At 48.0% G+C, this 18987-nt stretch overlaps 1 protein-coding gene across 15 annotated transcripts in view; it reads left to right on the forward strand.

Moving 5' to 3' along the window:
- The first annotated feature begins 568 nt into the window (after positions 1 to 568).
- Positions 569 to 18987, forward strand: part of NFASC (neurofascin) — a 97151-nt gene continuing 78732 nt past the window's right edge. For all 15 annotated transcript variants that reach the window (XM_028167773.2, XM_028167792.2, XM_028167795.2 and 12 more), the window contains exon 1: positions 569 to 652. The gene's annotated coding sequence lies outside the window, so the exon portion shown is untranslated. The remainder of the gene's footprint in view (positions 653 to 18987) is intronic.

Here is an 18987-nt window from a genome sequence, read left to right on the forward strand (position 1 = left end):
AGGGCTCGAACCCATGTCCCCTGCATTAGCAGGCAGACGCTCAACCACTGCGCCACCAGGGAAGCCCTAGATCTCCTTTTAATGGGTAATTTATTTATGGTGAACTTGGTTTGATTATCTGTAGATGGGGAAGAAAAACATAATAGTTCTCCTAAGTAAAAAAATTAATGAGATAATTATGGGTAAATTCTCCCTTGGGTGTAGGAGAGATTCTTTGAGAAATGGCTTAACTCCTTCAGGTGACTAGGGATTCAGCAATTCGATGATGATGTCAGGCCACAATAATGATCTTATGAAGAGAGAGATGATCCTCCCTTCCCAAAGTCCAGCATGCTTAGGCACCTTGCAGAATCTGTCCCATTTCTTGCAGAGTGCTTTGAATTTCTGTGAACAAAGATGCTGTTATGCTATGTAAAACTGTCCAAATGGGTGTGGACAAAGATGTAATTTCCCAGTGAATGAACAAGCTGCAAAGCACAAAGCCTTTTCTTTTCCTTTCCTAAAGTGACCCTGGGGTTCTTCTTTGTGCTTGCTTTGTGACAGGTTGATTGACTTATGTGCAATTTGGGACGCTGGAGTGTTCCTTCCCGCTGCAGACTGGAAAGGAGCCCCCTCTGGTGTTACAGGAAGGAGGCTGAATGAGGCAGAGACGGTGAGTGGGGCTTGGGCCTGGGCCTGGGCCCCGTGTCTCAGGGGTAGGGTGGGAAGAAATTCTCACCTCCTGCCCCTTCTCTTTGATGAGAGATGTTTCAGGCCCCGGAATTTTCTGAGGGGACATCTCCTTCCTTCTCCCCAGAGTTGGCCACAGAGCCAGACCTCAAGGCCTTCCTAGGCCAGGAGGCTGACTTTGGGGAAGCATTTGTTCCTTTTTCTCCAGCAGATGCAGTGAGCCGGCATTAGCCCTGCCATTGTCCCAACTGTTCACTTCAGTTGAAAAATTGGGAAACAGCTGTGTTTGTGGCCCTCACTCCCCCTTAGCCTGGCCTCTACAACCTGGGAGCCTCCTGAGTGACAGCCCCAGCATATGGGGGGCAGTCTGAGAACCCCTCCTCTGGGAGGAGCAGTGGGCCCTGGCAGATGGACAGCTGTCCAGGGCGCCGTAAACAGCTGAAGCTGACATCACTGAAGCCACACCCTGTGTCCAGGGTCTGCATTGTTCCATTCTGGGGTAAAATTTCCTGCTGCTCCCAGCAACTCCTGTCTTAGTCTCAAGGCAGGGATGGCAGGGGAGTACATGCAAGAAATAAGGGCTACAAATTTAACCAAGGAGTAATTGGCATTGAATCACAGGCTAGCAGCCTGGAGGCTTCTGGGCTGGCGGAGTCTGGCCTGGAGGCCTGAACAGAGAAAGGTTTCCCTGTTCTTGAGTGTGGGCATCTCAGCCTCATTGCTCCAACTCCCTTTTCAGATGGCTTCTGTTCTCCCAGAAAGAGTTGGAGATTTGGGCTGGGAGGATGCAGGCAGGGAGGGAGTTGAAAGGTAGGAACAGAATACGCTGATGACATGGATTCTGGCTGTCCTTGCTTTGTGACTGTAGGAAAGTTTCGAACCACTCTAGGTTTATACAGTGGGGATAATAATGGACATCTTGTTGTAAAGATTAAACATATAAAGAGCCCTGCACTGTGCCTGGCTTATACTAGGTATTCAGTAAATGAAATTATTTGTCATATCAACAGTGGCTCAGATATACTTGTTTTATGAAGGTAGTTTCTGTGTGGGTTCTCTTAGGTCTACGACTTGCCTTAGAACAGTGTCAGGTTTCAGGGACCACCAGGGAAATCCATCTGACCACAGGACTTTTTCACCTGTTACTAAGTATTGAACTTTAACATACTGGCAGTAGCAGGGGGGACACCATTTTTTTGGTTTGTATTTGGAGGACTCTGATTGCAAAAACAGTGTACAGTTTATTATAATGGGCCTGTAAATATATGCAAAACAGCACGGGAACAGATCCCCAGGTTTGTGCCAGAATCAGGGGTTAGTCCAGCTTTGTGGTCACTGTGGCCCCTCTCTTGGCACTTTTTCATGAACCCTCCCTACTTTCTATCTCTGCGCCCCCTCCTAAGGCCCTTCCACACTCCTCCCTGGTCACACATACTCTGGGTTGCCTAACCAGATCCCTGCCTAAGGAACCTGGGAGCCCCCCACCACCTTCTCTGATGATAGCAGTGTCACTACCCAGCAGCACATCTGACTGGCAGCCAAAGTCACACCCTGCTGCCTCCTGCCTGATGCAGAGCAAACCTATTCTAGCTTGCCCCTCTGGACACTTCCAGTCTAATCCACGAGCCCTAAAATTGGAACCTAATATTGGTTCACTATATTTTTACAGTGCATTCATTTACATTAGTTGTGTCATTTGACTTTCACGACAATTCTGTGATGTGGGCAAGGCTGGCGTCATCATTCGCATTTGATTGATGAATACAATGAGGCTCAAGAAGTTACTTCTCCAACGTTCACAAAACGAACAGCAACAGAACTCATATTAGAACTCAGATGTTCCCTGGTGGCGCAGTGGTTAAGAATCCGCCTGCCAATGCAGAAGACACGGGTTCAAGCCCTGGTCCAGGAAGGTCCCACGTGCCGCGGAGCAGCTAAGCCCGTGCACCACAACTACTGAGCCTGCGCTCCAGAGCCCACGAGCCACAACTACTGAGACTATGTGCTACAACTACTGAAGCCTGAGCACCTAGAGCCCGTGCTCCGCAACAACAGAAGCCACCGCAATAAGAAGCCCGTGCACCACGACGAAGAGTAGCCCCGGCTCGCCGCCACTAGAGAAAGCCCTCACACAGCAACAAAGACCCAACACAGCCAAAAATAAATAAAATAAATAAATTTTTTTAAAAAGGGAAGAACTCAGATGTCCTGAATTGTGGGCCGTTTTTCTTGCTGGGGCGCCACACTGCCTCCTCCAATCTGAGGCACCCACACTTCAGGAAGTGTCAAAGGATCAGAGGACCTTCAGACACACAGGGAAACTTGTAACAAAAGAAGAAAAGAGCGCACACATATGGCCACCTGAGGACCACTCAGCTCTGGGGGGGCGCTGAGGCGGTTCTTTAGAGGTGGTAACAGCCATCTTTGCCAGAATCAGCACTGGAGGACTCCCCAGCCGCCAGCGCCGTGCATTTTCCATTTAATCCTCCTCACAGGAACCCTATGAAATAGGGCCCATTGTTACCCACATTTTACTGGTGACAGAAATACAGAAAGGTGGAGGAACATGCTCAGAGCCCCACAGCTGAGAAAGCGGCAGCACCTGAATTCGAATCCCAGCTGTTCTCCAGCTCTGGGACCCACACGGTTGACCATTTGGGCTTGGGGTTGCAGGGTGTTTTCAGGGTGGTGTGGGGCTGCAGAGATGTTTCTGAGCAAGCCTCCGGCCAGGTTCCAGGTGAGAGTCTGATTTTGTCTGTCCACTTGGGAAGCCTCAGAGGAGCGAGTCCTCTGTTTCTCTGTCCTCCTTCCCTCTGGCTCTTCTCCTTTTGTTCTGGGCCACTGCCATCTGGAGCGGCCCCAGGCATCTGCTCCCCAGCACGGGTCTCCTCCCTCCCTCCTCCTCCTGCAGCCCCAGCGTGAGGCACCTTCCCACACAGACTACTCTCTCCCATCCCGTCTCTCCCCTGCCCCAGTGCTTCAGCCCCTGGGCCTCGCCAGGCACTCAGAGCAGACACCTGCCCTTTGATGCAAGGCAGAAGAACCACCCAGCTCCCCCAGGCCTTCAGTTTCTCAAATGGAGTCATTTGGTTAATGGCACTTACACTCCTCAGCCCCTCTGCCTGTTGGCGAGAAGCTGGGCCTTCTCTCTCCAGAAACATTACAACAGGCTGCTGTGGCCAACGTGGGCTCAGGACACACCGCTGTGGGATGATCGGGGAAGGGCCGTGGAACTGCATTAGGAGCTGTTTTGCCTCCGCACTCCCTGCCCCAGGACCAGTTCCGGGCCCCTGAGGCAGCATCCGTGCTTAGCCACCTTCTCCTGGGCGCTGAGACCTGCAGAGCTAGGTGTGGAGCCAGAGCTGGCAGCAGTGAGAGCTATTCCCCTCAGTAGCGTGTGCTATCTACCTTGTTTCTGCGGAGGTGATGCAATCGCTTCTACACCCCTCTCGGCCTACCTTGCTGCCCTACTAAACCCACCTTTTTACTGGAGGCTGGGCTGTTGGGTTTGAGACAGCATGTCACCCTGTGAGTTTCCGTTTCTAATGGGAGGATTGTAGACTAGCAAAGGGAGGCCCTTCTACAAGCAGGTGTATGTGCTCACTCAGGGCATTAACACCAAGCTTTTCCCTACACCGCTGGAGCCAATGGTGTCTTCGGCGTGAGCATAATAGCCAGCACTTTGCCCCAGACTTCTAGACAAATGGTGCATCTTATAATGCAGGAAACAACCTTCCCCTGTCTGTTCCACCTCCCCTCCACGCGCCTGTATTTTCACATCTCCTCCAGCCTGTAGAAGCCTGCCAGGATGGCAGTTGGATCCAGACCGATGTCTGTGTTGGATGTGAATGCAGAGGGCTGGAGAGAGAGGAAGAACAGATGCTGCTCTCTCCTGCTGTCTTAGTCCTTTCCTCCCTGTGCCTCCTTATCATGTCAGACAGGAATCTTAAAAATGCAACCGGGGTTGTGCAATCCTTGGAATATCAGCAGCGAGACCAATATTGACAGCAGGATGGAAGCCTCAGAAGAACTGACCTGGCTCCGTTGAGGTTGACTCCAGTCTGGTGCAGTTGATGTCATAGGTCATGGACCACTGGTGGAAGAAGCTGGCATGAACAAGGGCAGGATTGGAGCCGTGCAGGGTGGTCTCCAGGAGTTTGAAGCACTTTGGTTAAGGAGGCCAGGGTAAAGGCAGGAGAGAGGGCAGCACGGGGCTGCTTTGGCTGGTCTGGAATCTTGCAGGAACCTCCCTTCTCTCTGGTCCACAGTAGACAACACTTGTGCAGATAACCGTATGTTGGTTCTAAGAGTGAATAATAACTCCTTGGCCACAAAGCTAACATATGGTTATTAGCACAGGCATTGTGTATTTTGTACATCTACAAAATAGATCTGTAGGTTGGGAAGTCCAGCTTGTCCAAAGTCATGTAGCAAAACATTGCACCAGCTGTAACTTGTGGGGAAGGGAAAATGACCAATAGTTTTTGAATGCCTAGTTTGGGCCAGGCCTTGTGTTAGATGCTATACATAAACATTAACCCATTAATTCATTTTAAATGAATTAAATCAACTCAGTTAATAATCATCACAATAATCTTATAATAAGTAAGTGTATTATCCCATTCAAAGACAAGAAAACTGAGGCTCTAAGAGAGAGAGTAAACAAATTGCTGAAGACCACGCAGCAGGTAAATGGCTGAGGTGGGATTGAAACTCAGGTGTGTGGCTCGCAAGTCCATGCCCCTTCCATGTGCCAGAGGGATTATACTACATCACTTACTCTTGAAGCTGCATCTCAGAATCCATGTCTGGGGTGTTTCCCCTGGTCTGCATCTTCCTAGCTAGCCCCGTTCTGCTTTGAGCTGGCGCTCGCTTCTATGAAGAACACAGGAAAAAGGTAGAAGCCACTGCCCTCACCCTCAAGAAGCTCACAGTCCGGTTAAGGGGCTGGAGGTCATCTCTCTTGCCCTCATCCCAAGCTTCTTCAATAGTCCTGCCTCCCCGCCCCTTTTTTTTTCCTGCTTGAGCTCATCCTATGGTTTTCAAATGGCTTTAGAACCCTGGTCTGTTGAAACTAGGCTTGGAATCCCACAAATCGAGGGTGGAGTAAGCAGCTTAACGTGAGTGACATTTGAGCAGATGGGTCCAGATGGTAGCTCTTCAGATGGACAGAGGTCCAGGCTCCAAATGGACACCCCACTCAGGGAGCCTGAGAATGCATTGGTCAGTGACTAGAATGAGGAGCTGGGGTTTGAAAGAAAGGTGGCTAGGGGTTTGTACAGCTATCACCCTTTAGGAAAGCTGCCAAGACAGAGATTGAGGTTTCGGGCTGTTCTTTCTGCAGCATTCCCTTTGTACAGCATTTTGCAATTTACTGTGGAGACAGGGACAAGACAAACAGTGTCTTGTTCTGGGTGGCATCCAGGAACTTAGCCCTAGGTCTTTTTTTAAAAATCAATATTCAATATATTAAAGTTAGGAATCCTCAAACCTAATTTTTCTTAAACTTTTCATTTCAACTGACAAATTTTACAATTCTCTTCATAAATCCCATAAATTTTAACAATCACTTGTTTGATTCCATTAATAAACTTAGTTAAGTTCCTTTGAACATTTGAAACTGCATTTATAAATTTAATCATTCATTTCCCTTTTTGAAGTATCACAATTTTCTAACAAAGTCTTCCAAGTTCTTATGTAATTAATTCTTTTTTCTCATTGATATTTTAAATAACAGCTTTATTGAGATAAAATTCACATACCATACAATTCACCTATATAAAGTATACAACTTGTTAATCAACTATACTTCAATAAAAAATAAATTTGAAAAAAAATTAAGTATACAATGCACTGATTTTTAATATATTCACCAAGTTGGGCACCAATCACCATAATTAATTTTAGAACATTTTAATTACCTTCCACTTCCACCAAAAAAACCCATACCCATTATCAGTCACTCCTCTTCCCACCCCTGACCCTGGTCTTCCTCTAGCCTTAGGCAATCACTAATCTATTTCCCACTTCTGTAGATTTGCCTATTCCAGACATTTTGTATAAACGGAATGATACAATGTGTGGTCTTTTGTGTCTGGCTTCTTTTACTTAGCATGATGTTTTCAAGGTTCATCCGTGTTGTAGCATGTGTCCATATGTCATTCCTTTTTTATGGCTGAATAATATTCCTTTATATATAGATATACCACATTTTACTTATCCATCATCAGTTGATGGACATTTAGGTAGTTTCAACTTTTTGGCTATGATCAGTTATGCTACTGTGAACATTCATGTTTAAGTTCTGATGTGGACATACATTTTTAGTTCTCTTTGGTATATACCCAGGAGTGGATTGCTGGGTCATGTGGTAATTCTGTGTTTCATGTTTTGAGGAACCCTAGGTCTTCTCATACTAAATTTAAGCTTCCCTTTCAGGCCTTCTACCTTCAGTCTCTACCTTCTCTCCCACTCAGATCCCTCCTTCTTACCCCTCCCAAATATTGGGCTGTACCCTTGGACACATAGGATTATGTCCATAGGATTATGATTACTTCCCCCTCCAGCCTTCCTCAGAGCCATTTCCCTTTACTAACAGGCCCAGGGGAGCCGGGTCTGCTATCCTGGGTGTCTTCTCCCCGACTTGGAGGGGGATGGAGAGCTTCACAGCCCTCTCTCTTCTCCCTCCAGCTGTGAAGAAGATGTGTGTCTAATTGCTGTGAAACTTTCTCCCTGAGGGTAGAAAACAGGGAGATGAGTGTGAAGTTGGTTCTTAAGTTGTAGAGAGGTGGGGGCTCTTCTTCTCCTTCTTGTAGGTGGCAGAATTTCTCCCCCCACCGAGGGAAGATTGTTTCCTGTGTCTTTAGCTGATGTCTCCAAGGTGGAGGCTGTCTGCATACCCTACATGTTAACTTTTGTTCCCTTTGCAATTTTCTTTACCTGCTAATCTCTATAAGAAAACTGGTCAGAGCTCAGTTAACCCCAAGCAGGGGCAGTGAGTAGAGCTGGCATAAGGGAAATTCACAGATATCCACAAACCTTTTTGAAGGCAGCCCCTACACAGCGTGTCACATCAGCTAACAGGCAGCTATACTGACTACATTTGAGAGTCTTTTCCATTCCATGTATGTTTCCCAGTCCTGCCTCTTGGAGGATGAACGAATAAGCAATAATAATGAGGAGAAAATGCACAGCCCCAAAGAACCTCAGAAAGCTGGCTTGGCTGGATTATAGCACCAGCGATATCCCTCCCAGCGCGCCCAGCAACTGCCGGCCTGTGCGGTCGGCTGTCCAGGGCTGGGCTGTGGACCCAGCTGCCTGTATACTTTGGGCTGTCTTGCTATGCCAGGCTAAGATGTGTCAGGCTCCAGTTGGCCTGGGGTCAAAGAAACAGGATAAGGCAGCAACCCCACTTCTTCCATATATCGTGTTGTATGTACAAGGGTGTTCATTGTAGCATTGTGGTGATGGAGAAAAAATAAAGAAAAATAATCTAAAGGTCCACTATAAGCAGATGGTTAAAAGATTTGTTGTAGATCCACACAAATCAGTTATGAAAAAGTATGCAGCAGGTCTCTTATGTCCAAGCTCTGTTGACTTAGTGTCTCAACCGGCTCTGCCCCCGCAGTGAGGTGCCTGCACCTTTCCCCCTAGAAGGGGGGCACTTTCCTGGTGGGCGCAGCCTTCGTGTGGAGCCTGGCTGCCTGGTGACTTTTGCACACCAAGGTGCCCTGCAAGTGCTTTGTGCCCCAGAGAGCCTGGAGTGAACTCGAGAAATTCACTAGATATTTATGGTGGGCACCTCGAGGAAAAGGTCCCTTCCCCCTTTCTTCTTTCCCGACCCCTCCTTCCCTCACCCCCAACTTAATAAATAGCCAAGTGGTTCAGGTTTCAACCTATAGATTAGGTCTGGGTGTTGAGCAGGAAACAGCTGTTTTCAGCCAGATCCTTAATCCTAAACCCAGGTGTCCCCCTCCACCCCCTCCCGGCGGGAATCAGGGCCACCTGATACTGTTGTTCCCCCACCCTGCACTCCTGCTGAGACCCTGTTGGCCTCTGTGAACTTAGCCCAGGCAGGGAGAGGAGGGGCCAGACCTGCTGGTGCCCCTGCCACCAAGCAGAACCCTATCAATGGTTAAACACACAGCCCCTCACTCCTCCCAGATCTCTCCCCCTGACCACGCAAGGGAGCCAAGCATGAAACACAGCCACCGAGCAGATGGAGACCACCCCCCTCCAACCCTGAGAAGGAAGGAGCGGGGAGGGGGCTTGAATCCCATAACAAGGTGTCTTTAGCTGTTGGAAAATCCTAGAAGACAACTGGTTCAACCCCACACAGGGAGGAAGCAGGGTCTCCCCTCCTGGGCAGGGGGAGAGGCAGATCTAGAAGCAGGCTGGTGAGTGCTTTCTTAGGCTGTCAAGTCCTTGGGCCCGGGAGGGTTCGGTGTAGTTACAGCCCCATAAAGGGGAGGTGGGAGGATTGCGCGGGCAGAGAGACTTTGTAAAGATGCTGAGACTGCGGTCATTCCGTGGGCGGTGAAGGGGAGATGTGAGATATCAAGCTTCCGTGGGGCTTTCTCAAGAGGAAGGCAGGGAGCTCTCCCTGCGGCTTCCCCGTCTTGTCTCGTCCTCTTCCAGAGACCCCTCTATCCTCCTTCTCCCTGCTTGGTGCTCTGTCTCTTTGGGACAGGCTGATGATTAATAGGGGGCATTTCCAGTTTCCTAGGAAACCCCTCTGGCCTTCAGATGCCTGTGAGTGGAGGCAGTGAGTGGGCTCGGGTCACCATCTGTTGCATGGTTCCTTCCTTGGCATGAGAGATGGAAGGGAGGAGGAGAACTGAGGTAGGAGGGGAAGCAGGGAGGAGGGTCCTCCACAGTGCCCAGGGCAACCCTCTGCTGAAGGTGACCTCAGAACCAGGGCAGCTAAGCGGAAGCCCTCGGGATGAGGACGCGGGGAGGCTGGGAACGGAGGTGATGGCCGTTCTGGGGTTAGTGCCTGGAGCGGCTGAATCCCAAGATTCTGAGAGTCTGTCTGTGGGATGGAGAAAGCAGGGTGGCCTGACTGCGATCAGACAGAAGCCCTGAGAGGGAGTGGGGGAGGATTTCAGGAAAAAAAGGAGATGAGTGTGTCTGCTGAGCAGGGACAGGATCTATCTACTTCATGGGATGCTTAATAGATATTATTATTAGGTTATTTCTGTTATTTTTATTACTCAGGCTTATACTGTAACAACAGTTTTTATCATGTGTGATTTAATCAAGGGTTTATAATATACTAATTCATTGGTGGGATGCATATCTCTCAGTAATAGGAAGTATCTGATAAGATGGCTGTTCACTCGCCCCACGAATATTTATTGTACTGTCTCACTACAAAGGGAGACAAAACACGGACTCTGACCTCAAGAAGTTCAGAGTCTGATGCAGGAGATGGATGTTGGAGCAACTATTCCCACAGGCAGGAGGAAATGACCCCTGGAACAGAGTGTGCTGGGGAGCACAGGGGAAATTGCAGCCCACTTTCAGTGGGAAAGTAGGGTCAGCATCGCGGAGAGGTTGCCACTGAGGGCCTTGTAGAGAGGTAAGGGGATAGCACTTCCAGCCTATGCATAGTGTGGCCAAAGGTCCAGAAAGCTCCTGGCCGGTCTGGGGAGTGGTGCGAGGTCTGGGCTGGACCTGCGGGAGAGGAGGCTGAGTGGGGCGGGAGTCCAGTCACAGGGGCTTGCATGGTGCACAGAGAGTGTAGATTTTGTCTCTTAGGCCAGTTCCTCGACTGTTTTTTCTGCCAAAACAAACGTGATAGAGGACACACACTGGCTCTTTCTCTGTTCTTCGAGAAAGAAAACAGAAAGTGAGGGAAAATGTGATTATTATAGCAGTAACCTGAGCCACTCAGATTTATATTTATGTATACATCATTTACAACTGTTCTTGGTTTGTACTGGGAACAGATTACTTGAGAAATTCCTTATATCCTAGTCCTGAGTTCCAGCTAAGAGGGCCTGCCTGCCTGTCTACAAGGAACCCCCCGGCCCAGTCTGGAATACTTCTGAGCTCTTTTCAGACCTCACACACACGGCCCTTCCTCACTTATTTTGATGTGCCTCTGTCTCCTCTTTTGTTTCAGCTCCTCTCTCTGATTTCTGAACAGGTTGCTTCTGGGCACCTATAGTAATAAACCCTGCTGCGTGTTTGTTTGTTTTTTTTAATCTAATGCAGAATGGCTGAGTTTTGCGTTGGCTCTGTTGGGCTTTTATTATCTCTCTGTTCCCCCACAATATCCTGTGGCAGTGATGTGTGAGTGTATTCCTTAGTTGGTTCTTGTAGTACTATTCTAGTCATTCCATTAGTTTACTCTAGGAGCTAGCTGCTGGCACGTGGCCTCATAGTACTAATCTGTTGGTGTGCGTATCCCCAGGCAGTAATTCGGGAGCACAGCCTCAGACTACCTGCAGAGCTGTTTTGTTCACGACCCTGGGCATTTCTAACTGAACTTGGTTCCAAGCTCATGATCTCCCTGAGCCCCAACCACTTCCAGACTTTTCCCCTTTCTTTATTCTTGATGCCAGTTATGTGTCATCCTAATCCAGTTTCCCAACCTAGAAACTTTGATGCCATCCTCCTTCTCGCCATCCACTACCAGTCGGTCATCAGATTCTAACCCTGTTGAATCAAACCCAGAGACCATCCTCAAATCTCAGGGAGGCCTTGGAGGCCATCAAGCCATTCATCTGTCACACACACAGTCTCTTTCACACCTGCCCAGGGGCACCTGTGGAATCTGGAATCTAGGAGAAGGCAGGTGGAGTGACGGGGAGAGAAGTGGTCGAGAAACCTCACCCCTGGGCTTCGCTTCCAGAGCAGGAAGATGATTTAGGGCAGAGAGTGGCCTGTGGCTAAGCCCCAGACCAGCCAGCAGATGGACAGAACGATGGGCAGATCACAGGCCCTCTCTAGGACTTAGGCTTACCTGATAAAGGTCTGTGTGTAGTGGAGTCACTTGAACAGTGAGACAGCTTCCATCTGTACTGTGCTTCACATTCCTATGCATTATTCATGTGATTCTCACAATGAGCATTTGCAGCAGGCAAAGCGGGAATATTTATTTCCATTTTTGAGATTTTTAAAAAGGCTTAGAAAACAAGTAATTAACAAAAGAGAAGTGGCAGGACTGAGAGCTTTGCTTGGATCTTCCTTGCCATAAATATTTCCTGCCAGGGACCGTGCCAGACACTAGGGACACAAAAATGATCAGGGCATTGTCTGAGCCTCACGAATTCCACAAAGAGGGGAGACAGGGTAAGCCAGTGGTGAGCAACCTACAGCCCTCAGGCCAATCCCAGCCCACTGCCTGTTTTGTAAATAAAGTTTTATTGGAACATAGTCATGCCCATCCGCTCACTTATTGTCTATGGCAGCCCTCACACTGTAATAGTAAAGTTCAGTACTTGTGACAGAGACCGTCTGTCTTACAAAGCCTAAAATATTTACTGTCTAGACATTTACAGAAAAGGTCTCCAACCCTTACTTTAATCACATAGTTTTGCCAGTGTGCTGAGGGCCTCAGAGAGGCGGGTTTAAGCTACAGTAGAGATGAGATGGACTCTCAGCTCTGCTTGGGGGTGGGGGGCACAGGCGAAGCACAAGGAATTCTTCACTGAGCAGTGAGGTCTTGAAGACTGAGTAGGAATTAATCACATGACAAGGAGGGAAGGCCTTTCCAGGCACAGGGGATGGCACGGGTCAAGTATGGAGGTTGTAAACGGTGTGGTATGCTTAGAAACTGACACAGCATTCAGTAAGGAAGCATTTAGGGTTTGGGTGGGCTTGGAGAGGCCTCCAGGAACCTGATTTCAAAGAGCCTGGTATGCTACGCTTGGGGGTTTGGATTTGATCTTATAGATTGATGGGGAGAAATGGAAAGGTTTGCAGCAGAGCACTGACATGATCAGGTGGGGTTTTAGAAAAGTCACTGTAATAGCAACACGGAGAATGGATTGGAAGGAGACCAATTGGGAGGTTATTGCAGTGGTTCATGAGACATGATATTTATCAGAGGTAAGCAGGTGGGAACATGCAGAAGGGAGGGGGAATGAGAGACACCAGGAAGGAGACAGTCCAAGGGCCTTGGTGCCTGGATGTGAGATGTGAGAAGAGGTGGGATTTAAGGGTGATTCCAGGTGTCTAGCTTGGTGACTTAGGTGGGTACCACCAACAAAGACAGGGAATAGAGATGGAGGGTCAGGACCCTGATGGAGACACTGAGGACATCAGGCAGAAGAGGATCCAGCAGTGTGATCAGTGCCGCTGTGGAGGTTAGAAGGGACAGAGAGAAAACGAGGCCCCGGGGTGGTTTTTCAGAGGCCAAGGAGGAAAGGATGTTAGGACGGATGGCTGGGGTGGTTAACAAGTGTTAGTGCCTCCAGGAGGTCTGGCAAGATGAGACTGAGAACACTGGTTTTGGCCATCAGGAGGCCAATGGGAGGTCCAGACAGGAGAGTTCCAGGATGTCGTTGGATGAGGAGTGAATGGGAATGAAATAAGTAAAGGCAGAAGCCATTGACCACTGTTGAAAAAAAAAAAAAAAAACTTTCATGAGAAGAAATGGAAGAAAAAACTTCAGGTACATATAGGGAGGCTGTGAGAGACAGAGAATAATGTTATGGTTTCGTTATGAGAGAAACTCATGAAGATATTTCTCTGCTAAGGCAGGGAGCAAGTTGAGAAGAGTTTGGAAATTCAGGAGAGAGCAGATAGTTTTGGGTTTTTTTTTTTCCAATTTATTTATTTATTTTAAGATGGGAAAAAAAGCACTGATTATGACACCCTCCTGTGTCCCTCTTCACACACCCCATTAGCACGGGAGGGTTTGGTGGGGGGGGAGGGTGCTTTATCTCCTTCGTTTCCAGCACAGTACACACTTTGGCTACATTTTAAGGGCCTCAGGAGACAGAAATGCCCTGAGTTTTCTTTCTTTTTTTTTTTAATATCTTTATTGGAGTATAATTGCTTTACAATGTTGTGTTAGTTTCTGCTATATAACAAAGTGAATCAGCTATACGTATACATATATCCCCATATCCCCTCCCTCTTGAGCCTCCCTCCCACCCTCCCTATCCCACCCCTCTAGGTCGTCACAAAGCATCGAGCTGATCTCCCTGTGCAATGCAGCAGCTTCCCACTAGCTAACCAATTGAGAGCAGAGGGTTGGGGCCAGGTCCAGGCAGAGGCAGGCAGGTAGGTGGAGGGAGGAATGCTTTTTTAATACAGAAAGTGGAGGTCACGGGAAGCGTATGTGTTCAACCAACATACTAGGGACATTTCTGATTCTGATAGCACTGTCATTTCCAAGTGATAGAAAACTCAACTCCAGATGGCTTAAAAATTCAAGAGAATTTTTAATATAAACACACAAGTAATTTAAAATCCCCAAGTAGGGCTTGCTTCAGGAAATGCTCAATCAGTGACTCAGTGACGCGAAGGATCAGGTCTTCCTGTGTCTTCTCTCTGCCTTCTGCAGTGTTGGAGTATCCTCACATTATGCTTGGAGACCACCCTACTCCCACTCACTGAAGCTCCATCCTCTCCCCTTAGGGGGGTTCCTCACTGGATCTCTTTCAGAAGAGAGGGGGAAACTTGTCTTTCCCAGAGCTTTTAGCAGAAGTCTACGTGAAGCACACTGCCTCTGGCTGGATGAAGTATCCTTTCCTAAACCAACCATAGTGGTGAGGGGTAGGGAATGCTAATTTTCTTATACTAATCACAAGCCAACCCTGGAATTGGGGTAGGATCATTCTGAGAAAGAGGCAGAGATAAATTTGCTGAAGAAAAATGTGGGAACTATTATGGACAGAATCGTGTCCCCCCGCAAAATTCATATGTTGAAGGTCTACCCACAATGTGACTCTATTTGGAGACTGAGCCTTTAAAGAAGTAATTAAGGTTAAATGATGTCATTACGGTGGACCCTAATCCAATAGGGTTGGTGTCCTTATAAGAAGAGGAAGAAACACCAGAGGTGCCTTTGCACAGAGGAAAGGCCATGTGAGGACACTGCAAGAAGGCAGCCATCTGGAAGCCAAGGAGAGAGACCTTAGGAGAAACCAACCCTGCCAGCACCTTGATCTTGGACTGCCAGCTTCCAAAACTGTGAGACAGTGAATTTCCAGTCTGTGGTATTTTGTAATGGCAGTGCTAGCTGATGAACACAGGTACAGGAGGAGGAGAGCAAGGATGCTGGATAAACATCCAGTAAATGCCCACTAGGTTCTCTGTGTGCTTGACAGCCTCAAGGAATTCACTGGGGAGACAACAATCTACACCAAAGACCTAGCACTCATTACAGCGAGTATATCCCAGAATTCTCTGGGAGCAAGGAGGATGAGGACTGCATCCAGCCTTGGTGGGATAGGGTGTTCCGGGGAAACCAAGGAAGGCTTCCCAGAGGTGGTGTCACCTGCACTGAGCCTGAAAGATAACAGAAAGTTGGGTGAAAGAGCAGAAAAGGCAGACTAGGAAAAGAGAGTAACTTATGTAAAGTTAGTGTGAAAATAAATGCCACCCAAATGAGAACAAGCAGAGGCTATTTATTTGGAGTGAGCTATAGCAAGGGAGTCAGCCACCATCACTTGCTTTGGCAGAGACTTAAAGGCAGAGAGGGGAGAGGACAGGTTTTTAGTGAAAGAAAGGGAAGGCTTCCTGTATGCTCGGACTGACATGGGCACCTGGAGGCGGGCTAAGTAGAAGCAGGCATCCTATGTGATTGGTCTGAGAAGCATATTTGTCTTTCCCTGGTTGGTCTTGAGTTGGAAATACTGGTAAAAAATATCTGAAAGCCTGTAGTCACTGCCCGAGTCCTGACCACTCTGGGCTGTCTGCTGCAGAGGCTGTGGGCCAGGCTCCTGCTGTTGTAGATGGTGTGGCCGTCGTCTGTGCGGTCCTCTTTCGGTGGGTGAGCGAGCAAGGACTATTCATGGAACTAGGAATAATTCAGTATAACTGGGGGTGAGTGGAGGAGCGGGGGATGAGACTGGGCAGGTATGCAAGGGCCTGATCAGGGAGGGCTTTCGAAGCACGTTTTATTTCAAGAGAGACATAAAGGACAGAAGCAGCTGGGGTGGGGATGGACACAGGTTGACCAGAGGTGTCAGGGATTGTGAGGCTGTCCCGAGAAGGCACCCCAGGCCTCAGTGAGGAAATGCTAGCCACGGGAAGCCAGACGGTTTCCATTGCAGTGCTGCGGCCCCAGCCTGGTGTGCTGTTCCTCATGCCTGCACCTGGCTGTTGCACGCACATGTTTTTGCCACTGGGCGCAGGGTTTCTGCATTTGGGACGTTAGGCTGTTGCACAGGGGTTTTCAGTTCTTTGTTTTACTAACAGAATCCTTTCTTGAAACAAAACCTTATGCAAAAGCCCAATGTAAAACAAGGACTGTGAAGCAGCTAGCCACCCACCCTCCCCCTGGGAGAGGGCCTGAGGCACTTCCAAAGAAGCCACCCAGCTTCTCTGGACCCATCGTAAACACCCAGCACTAAAAGATTCTTGCAGAATTTTTCAGCTCTGCCCTCACCACCGGGGAATACTTTGTGTGATGAAGTTTCTGGGTTTGGAAGCTGAGGGGCTGGCCTTGCCCCAGAGGATGCAGCGCCTCCTACAAGGTCTCCCTGCTTCCAGTGCTGTCCATCTACATTCCACCCTCCACACAGCAGAGTGGTCTTTACAAACAAATCTTACCAGGTCAGTTCACCACTTAGAACCCTACAATAGTTTCCTGACATGCTTAGAATATATTTTAATTCCTTACTTTGGCCTTCAGCCCTCTGGGAGTATACTCTTGTCTCCCTCTCCGACTATGACTTGTTCTGTTCTTCCCCACGTACCCTCCAAGCTCCAGTCACACCGGCTTCTTTCAGTTTCTTGCATGTCCCCATCTGCTTCCTGCCACAGGGCCTTTGCACAGGCAGTTCTCTCTGCCTGGAATGTTTTTCTGACCCATCTTTACAAGGCTGGCTCCTTATTGCCGTTTAGATCTTGGTCAAATGTCACCTTTTCACAGAGGCCTTCCTTGACCATTCACTTTCTTTTATCACATCACCATCACTGTGGTTTCTCTTTTCTTTTTTTTAATAGACTTTATTTTTTAGAGCACTTTTAGACTCACAGCAAAATTGAGCAGAAGGTACAGAGATTTCCCATATGCTTCCTGCCCCCACACATGCACAGCCACCCCTGTGTCATCACCATTCCCACCAGAGTGGTACATTTGTTACAACTGATGAACCTACATTGACACGTCCTTATCACCCAAAGTCCATAGTTTGCAATAAGGTTTACTCCTGGTATTGTACATTCTTTGAGTTTTGACAAATTATAATGATACCATTAAAGTATCATACAGAGTAGTTTCATTGCCCTAAAAATCCTCTGTGCTCCACCTATTCATCCCTCCTTCCCTCCAACCCCTGATCTTTTTATTGTGTCCATAGTTTTGCCTTTTCCAGAATGTTCCATAGTTAGAATCATACAGTAGGTAGCTTTTTCAGATTGGCTTCTTTCACTTACTAGTAGGCATTTAAGTTTCTTCCATGTCTTTTCAAGGCTTGATAGCTCATTTCTTTTTAGTGCTAAAAAAATATTCCATTGTCTGGATGGACCAGTTTATTTATCCATTCACCTACCGAAGGACAACTTGGGTGCTTCCAAATTTGGCAATTATGGAAAAGGCTACTGTAAATGTTGTGTGCAGGTCAGATTGTATTTTCTTCTTTGCACTTATTGCTGCCTGATTTTGTTGTTGTTGTTGCTGTTCAACGTTTATTTCCTGTCTTCCCGACTGAGAGATAGGCTCTGCAAGAGTAGAGAAACCTCAGCTCTTGTCCCTGTATATTCTCTAGACTGGCGCCTGCCACCAGGTCTGGTAAGTGAACGAATGGCCGGCTGACTGCTGGCCAAAAGTCCAAGGCGGGTTCTGCTGCAGGGGCCGTGGTGCTGCCGACTGAGGCGTGTCTCAGCGCAGCCTGTCTTTTCTCCCCATCACTTCAGATGTGTTGTGACCACCGGTGCAGCCTGCTCAGAATGGGGCTGCGGGAAAGCGGGGAGCTCCTGACGGCAACAGCTTGTGGGACCTGTGGGCCTCTCATCCATCTGCCAGGGACAGCTTGTGGGATCAACACCAGGGGCACCCCCAATCTGGGGAAAGAAAGCAAACCAGGACCCAGAAAAAAGGAAAAATAGAAAAGCACACTGACTGTGGTTGGATAAGTAGTATTGCTCCTTGGAGCTGTTGCTGGTAGTGTCCTAGAGGTAGTTCAAAGCCCGATGGATAGCAGTAGCTAACATTTCTTGAGCTTGTGCCCCCATGCTTTGTTAAGTGCTTTATATAGGATTTGGGATATCAAGTCACAGCGGCAGCCCTCTGGAATAGATGCTTCTATTATCTGCATTTTTCAGATGAGAAATACAAAGCTCCAAAGTTTCAGTACTTGCCCGTGATCCCCACCTTGTAAGTGGGGAGCGGCTTCAAACCCAGGTGGTTTTGCTGCCTGGCCAAGAGAGGCTGTCATGTCTGCTGTCCCCACCAGTGGCTGATCATCAATCAACTCACGTGTGCTTTCCTGGGCCCCATCTTAGATATTTTGAATTCAAATCTCCCTCAGGGCTTGCAGATTTAAAGGCCTTGAGTTCAGGAAGGTTGCCTTAGTGTGTGAAGCACCCCCATATAAGATAACAGAGGTTCTAAGGACATTCAAATTAAAAAAAATTTTCTATTCTGCAGGCTTGATTTGACGCCCTACCTAGAAGTTTGAGGGTCCAGGGATTTGTGTATTTAAAGAGTACCCAGGTGATCCTGATAAGCATCCAGTTTCCCTCCTGTGGGGGCACATTGTCAGGGACGCACCTGACCAAATGCCATTTGGATTCTTTATGAAAAGCAGTGAGCTCAGCACGTCACATGCAGAACACTTCATATTCAGGTGACTCTATTCTCTTTTTTCTTTTCTTTTCTTTCTTCTTCTTTTTCTTTCTTTTTTTTTTTTTTTTTTTTGGCTTTTCTTTGCACACAGTGGATTGGGGTGCGGGCATCTCAGATACACAAGAATTGAATTAATCGTGTTCTCCAGCTCATAGTACACCAACAGTCCACACAAGATTTCTCCTTTGGTTTTATTTATTTTTGTTCTTTTCCTCACTCCCCATGCAGTAGACCCCCCTTCAATGTATTTTATAGTCTTACAGTTCACCTCTTACCTGTTTGATTCGATATAAAAGGATCCTTCAGATACATCATAGTGGTAGCGTGTGTGGGTGGTGTGTTTCATT

This window comes from Balaenoptera acutorostrata, chromosome 1 (assembly GCF_949987535.1).
Source record: "Balaenoptera acutorostrata chromosome 1, mBalAcu1.1, whole genome shotgun sequence".
Lineage (NCBI taxonomy): Eukaryota > Metazoa > Chordata > Mammalia > Artiodactyla > Balaenopteridae > Balaenoptera > Balaenoptera acutorostrata.